This window comes from Cavia porcellus, unplaced genomic scaffold (assembly GCF_034190915.1).
Source record: "Cavia porcellus strain 051 isolate PalLab524CR breed Dunkin Hartley unplaced genomic scaffold, mCavPor4.1 scaffold_6, whole genome shotgun sequence".
NCBI lineage: Eukaryota > Metazoa > Chordata > Mammalia > Rodentia > Caviidae > Cavia > Cavia porcellus.
In genome coordinates, this window is record NW_026947489.1 from 70724169 (window position 1) to 70730168 (window position 6000).

The following is a 6000-nucleotide window of genomic DNA, read 5'->3' on the forward strand; positions in this document are numbered from 1 at the left end:
ATAAGGAGGGGAAGTGGGGTAGAAAGGAGGATAGAGGAATGGAAAAAAAAAAAGAATCAAGTTATACTCTGTACAGGGACAAATCCCCTATGATGAATGTGATCATTATGTATACCTAAGGTGTACCAATAAAAACCATCTATATTTTTGACAGGATCTCGCTATGTAGTTCAGGTCTCAAACTCATTACATAGCCCAGGCTGACCTCAAATTTACAGCGATCCACCTACCTCAGCCTCCCAAATACTAGGATTACAGGTATACACCATTAAACCCAACCCAAAATCATTTTTTTTGGGAAAAAATAACTTAATATTTTTACTTGAATAGGAGAATCCACTGACCAGGTCTGAGCCTAGGGACAGCCCAGCCTATCATTAGGTCTTTTTTGTTTTTATCGGTACCAGGGATTGAACTCACAACCGCCTGCTTTCGAGGCAGGCACTTATGCCGTTGTGCTAAATCCCCAGCCCCAGCATGTTATATCTTAATAAGGTCATTCTGGCTGGTGTGTTGAGGAAAGCTAGAAGGTAGGTAAAAGTGGAAGCCAGGACACAAAAGAGATATAAAAAAGACCCAAACTAGAGTCCATTCTTTTTTTTTTTTTTTTTCTTTTTGGTATTGGGGATTGAACTCAGGACTTTGCACTTGCCAGGCAGGCATTGTGCCACTGAGCTAAATCCCCAGCCTCCAAATTAGATTTCAAGAGAAGAAAAATACAACATCTAAATGAGAAACACACTGGACAGAATTAACAAAAGAAGAAAAGCTCAGGGAACGCAGACACAGTTATAGCAATCATCTAAAATGAAACATATAGAGAAAAAAGATTTTAAAACTTAAAAAGTACCAGAGTGGTGGGACAACATCACACAGGCTTCCAGTGAGGATACACACTGAAGCAATGACCACAGTTGCTAGGTTCAATGGAAACTGTAAAGGCAGACACCCAGGAATTCAGTGAACCTCAGCCCACAGTTAGTTCATAGCCAAAGTTCAAAGCCATGATAAAGAGAAAACCTTACAGGTGGCCTGGTAGAAAGGACACATTCCACAGAGAGACAAGGACATCAGCAGATTTGCTCTTCCAACCAATGCAGGCCTCAAGGCAGTGGAACAACATCATTACAATCCTGAAAGACAAAACTACAGCCCTGGAACTCATCACTCACTGAAAATCTTTCAAAAATGAAGGCAAGGGGGCTGGGGATTTAGCTCAGCGGCATAAGCACCTGCCTTGCAAGTAGGTGGTCGTGAGTTCGATTCCCAGTACCAATAAAAAAGAAAAAGACAAACAAACAAAAAAAAATTAAGGCAAGAGGCATAGGGGATTTAGCTCAGTGGTGCGAACACCTGCAGAGCATGTACGAGGTGGTGAGTTCAATCCCTGATACCAAAAAAAAAAAAAAAAAAAATGAAGTCAAGAGCCAGGTGTGGTGGCTCACTGCTATAATCCCAGCACTCAGAAGGCTGAGGTAGGAGAATTGTTGCAAGTTTGAGGCCAGGCTGGGCTACAAAGTGAGTTCAAGGCCAGCCTGAACCATACAGTGAGACCCTGTCTCAAAAAGACTAAATAAATAAATAAAGGCAAGGATTGGGGATACAGTCTATGGCAGGCTGGACCAGGCTCTGGGTTTAGTCCCCAGCACATGCACACGCCCACACATAAATGGTGAAATAAAGACATAAATGATGAAAAAAATTCATTTCCAGCAGACCTACAAAATAAAGTGAAATACTCAGAATGAAGGCAAATGATATCATATAGAAATCTGGCTCTAAATCAAGGAACAAAAAACACCAGATATAGCTGGGTACTTAAATGTGTGCCATTGCTTCTCATTATATAAGTACTTTAAAAGCCCGGGGTGGGGGGGGGTGCACACCTGTAATCCCAGAATTTGGGAGACAGACAGGAGGATTGATGTGAGTTCAAGGCCAACCTGAACTATATAGTGAAACCCTGTCTCAAAAAAAAGTGCTTTAAAAGATAATTGCCTCAGGGCTGGGGATTTAGCTCAGCAGCACAAGCACTTACCTGGCATGTGTCAAATCATGTATTCAATCTCCAGTACCAAAAAGAAGGAGGAGGGGGAGGGGGAGGGGGAAGGGGGAAGATACATGGTCATAAGCTAAAAGTATACAATGTACATCCTGAAACAACCACTAAAATAATGCAGTCATTGTTAGACTGAATTTAAGAAGACCCAACTATAAGAAACTTATAAAGTAAATATCCATTATATATAATTTTTTGTATGAATCTCTGAATTAATTCTGAGACCAGCATTACCCTAACACCAAAACTAGAAAGACATTATAAGAACATGACAGATCAATATCCTTAATGAGTATAAATCTCAAACATTCTTAAATTTTAGCAAATCAGCTCCAACATATACATGAGAAGTATAACATATCAATGACCAAATGGGATTGATCTCAGGCATGCAGAGTTGGGCTAATACTTGAAAATCAATGTAGCTTACCATTTTGACAACTGCAAAACTGCATGATAACATCAATAAATGCAGAAAATTGCCTGACAAAATTTGGCACGTATTCAGCGTAAAAACTCAAAGTGGTTGCTATGTCGGAAATGACAGGAAGATGGGCAAAGCGGGAGGCAGGGAGAGTTGTGAGAGGCCCATTAGGACACTGCCAGCCAGGGAATGCTCATCTCTTCGTACAAGGGGTGGGAAGTGCTGTGTTCTGGTTTTTCTAAGAGGGCCCAGCAGAATGTGCTAACAGACTGGCTGTCAAGAGTGAGAGGAACCAACCAGGAGGACTCTGTATCTTTGGCCTGAGCAACTGGAAAGTAAAGTTGTAGTTAATAGTGATGAAGAAGATGGTTTTTTTAGCTTAGATGAAAAGTCTGAATTTGGCGATGTTAAGTTTGAGCTGTATATTCAACATTGATGTTGAAATACCCAGTAGCTACGGGTCATATAAATCCAAAGACAAAGACAGAGAACACAACTCTGCTCTAAATTTGGGACTCATATACTTGACGTTTAAATCCAGGCAACAATGAAGTCATCAAAGTCAGAAAATATGTATAAAAAAGGTGTTGAGGACTCAGGCCCAGGGCCCTCCATTATTAAGAAAGTTGATCGAGTAGAATAATCCAGCAAAGGAGGCTTGGAAAGAGGGGCCAGTGAGACAAGAAAACATGCAGGAGACTGGAGGCCAAAGGACAGTGTCCCCAGGAGGAAGGAAATGTGTCCATTGACGTTGATGAGAGCAGGCGCTGGTTGAGAACTGGCCACTGCACTGTGCAAGGGGAGGACACTGGGGACCTTGACAAGAGCAGTTTCAGTACACATAGTACCAGAGGCAAAAAGCCTGATCAGGGGTCAGGTGAGGTGGTGCACATCTGTAATCCCAGTGCTCAGAAAGCTGAGGCAGGAGGATCACCGTGAGCTTGAGGCTACCCTGGGCTACCTAGTAAATTTAAGACCAATCTGAATTACAGGGTGAGACCCAGCATCAAAAATCCAACCTCACACCCAAAAAGCCTGACAGAAGTAGGGTAAAGATGAATAAGAACACTGATTCTTCATAATCTTTTCCAAAAAATACACAGAAGAGTAACACTTCCTCACTCAATCCATGAAGCCAGTGTTGCGCTGATACCAAAACCAAAGACAGCACAAGAAAACAGAATGACACTCGTTGCACTTAGATGCAAACATAGTAAAACCCTAGCAAACTGAATCTAATAATATATCAAAACAACTCTACACCATGACCAAGCATGATTTTCCTGGAAATGCAAGGTTGGTTCAACATATAAAAATTAATGTAACCCAGCACATTAATGGAATAAAGGACCAAAGCCAAATGATCATTTCAACAGATACAGAAAAAGTACTTGGCAAAATCCAGCATAGTTTCATGCTAGAAACCCTGGCAAAGCTAGAAATACAAAGGGCTGACTTAGGGAAAAAAGAACATCTATGAAGCACTCATACTTAATGCTAAAAAGACAGAATGTTTTTCCTCTAAAACCAGGAGCTAAACAAACATGTTTGCTTTTGTTACATCTATTCATCATTGTACAGGGGTTCTTGTACAGGCAGGGAAAAAATTAATAAAATGCATCCAATTAGGGAAGGAAGAAATAAAATGATCTCCATTCATACATGACATGATTTTATGCATAGCAAAGTCCTAAGGAATCTAGGAAAAGATTATTATAGCTAACAGTGCTAGGATGTAAGATTAATATATAAAATTAATTACAATAAAAATCTGAAATTAAAGTTAAGGAAACAGTACCATTTACAGTAGCATCAAAAAGAATAAACCATGAAGGAGGTGAAAAACTCGCATATTAAAAGCTACCACACATCTTTAACATTTTTTTAGAAGACCTAAATAAACAGAAAGACAGCCCATGTCGGTGGACTGAAAGTATTAATACGGCAGTGTTTCCCAAAATGATCTTCCCAAATCGCGTGCCTGACTGCCAAAACAATCTTAAACAAAAAAGGATGGAGTTGGAGAATTTACACCTCCAGATTTCTAAAGTTGCTAAAATTAGGATATAAATCCGTCTATTAAGGTCAGTTGATTTTTGACAAGTATACCAAGAATACTCAACAGGAAAAGAACAGTCTTTTTCACAAGTGTTATTGTGACAACAAAAGATATCAAAGAAAATAATTTGGAACCAGACATTGTGATGTACATCGCTAATTCCTTTATTCTGGGAGGCTGAAGCAAGAGGATGACAAATTTAAGCCAAACCTGGGCGATTTAGCAAGACCCTGTTTTAAGATAAAAAATAAAAAGGGCTAGGGATTGTAGCTCGGCAGCTCAGCACGAAAGTCCTGGATTCAGTTCCAAGTAACACACACACACACACACACACACAAATTCAGTGTGCTTCCTATCTCACATAATGTGCAAAATTAATTGATAGACCTAAATATAAGAATGAAACTCCTAAGAAGAAAATACAGGTGAAAAGTTTGGTGACTTTGCATCAGGCAATGATTTCTCCAATATAATATCAAAAGCACAAGAAACAGAAGAAAAAACAAATAACCTGGGGCCTAGGGATTTAGCTCAGCGGCATAAAGCGCCTGCCTTGCAAGTAGGCAGTCGTGAGTTCGATCCCTGGTACCGATAAAAAGGAAAAAGACAAAAAACAAAAAAAAGAAAAAGAAAAAAAAAAAAAAAAAACAAATAACCTGTGCTTCAATTCTAATGAAAGCACTAAGGGGCGGGCATGCAGCTCAGTGTCTCGTGGGCATAGCACATGCGTAGCCCTGAGTTCAGTCCTCAGCCTCCTTGACAGTGTCCCCCAGAGAAGCGAGTGTTTTCCCCACTGCTTTCAGGGCTGTACTCTGGGCCAGCACCATGTCACAATAAGTTTCCTAAATGTTTCCACTTTGTTTAGTCAGTTGACAAACAAATCTGCTCTGTGGGCTCTTCCTGCCTCCCTTTCTGATCCAGGAGGCCTCCCTGCAGTATGGAAAGAACCTGTCAACTGTACGATGTATATAAAGATCTGAAAAGAAAGAAAAGCAAACCAGAAGCTCATCTTTCTCTGGAGTGGGAGGGCAGCTGAGAGCATTCAGATATTTCGAGAGGAAATTGTTACCATGGGAATGTTTCCATATCTCTCCCTTAATAATGATCAGTAGAAACAAGAAAGAGTACAGCTCTCAGAATTCTGGAAATAAAAGAAATGAGGGGAGGAAAATGAAAGCTGGAACAGGTCCCAGAGAAAGATTTGCTTAATTCAGCCCAGACTCTGGCCTGGCTGCATTCTCGGGGAGCAGGAGGTGTTTGGAGGTCAGTGGTTTCCTGCAAAGATCAAAGTCCCCAAACAGGCTGGGAATGGGTCCTGCAGTGAGGACACTGCAGCACTGTTGGTAGGGGGCTAACCTCTCTCCCCTCCCCATGCTTCAGGGCCGACTGACATTGAGACCTAACACATCCAGATGCTTCTATTTTTCCATCCCTGTCCTGGAAGAAGAGGTCAAGTGA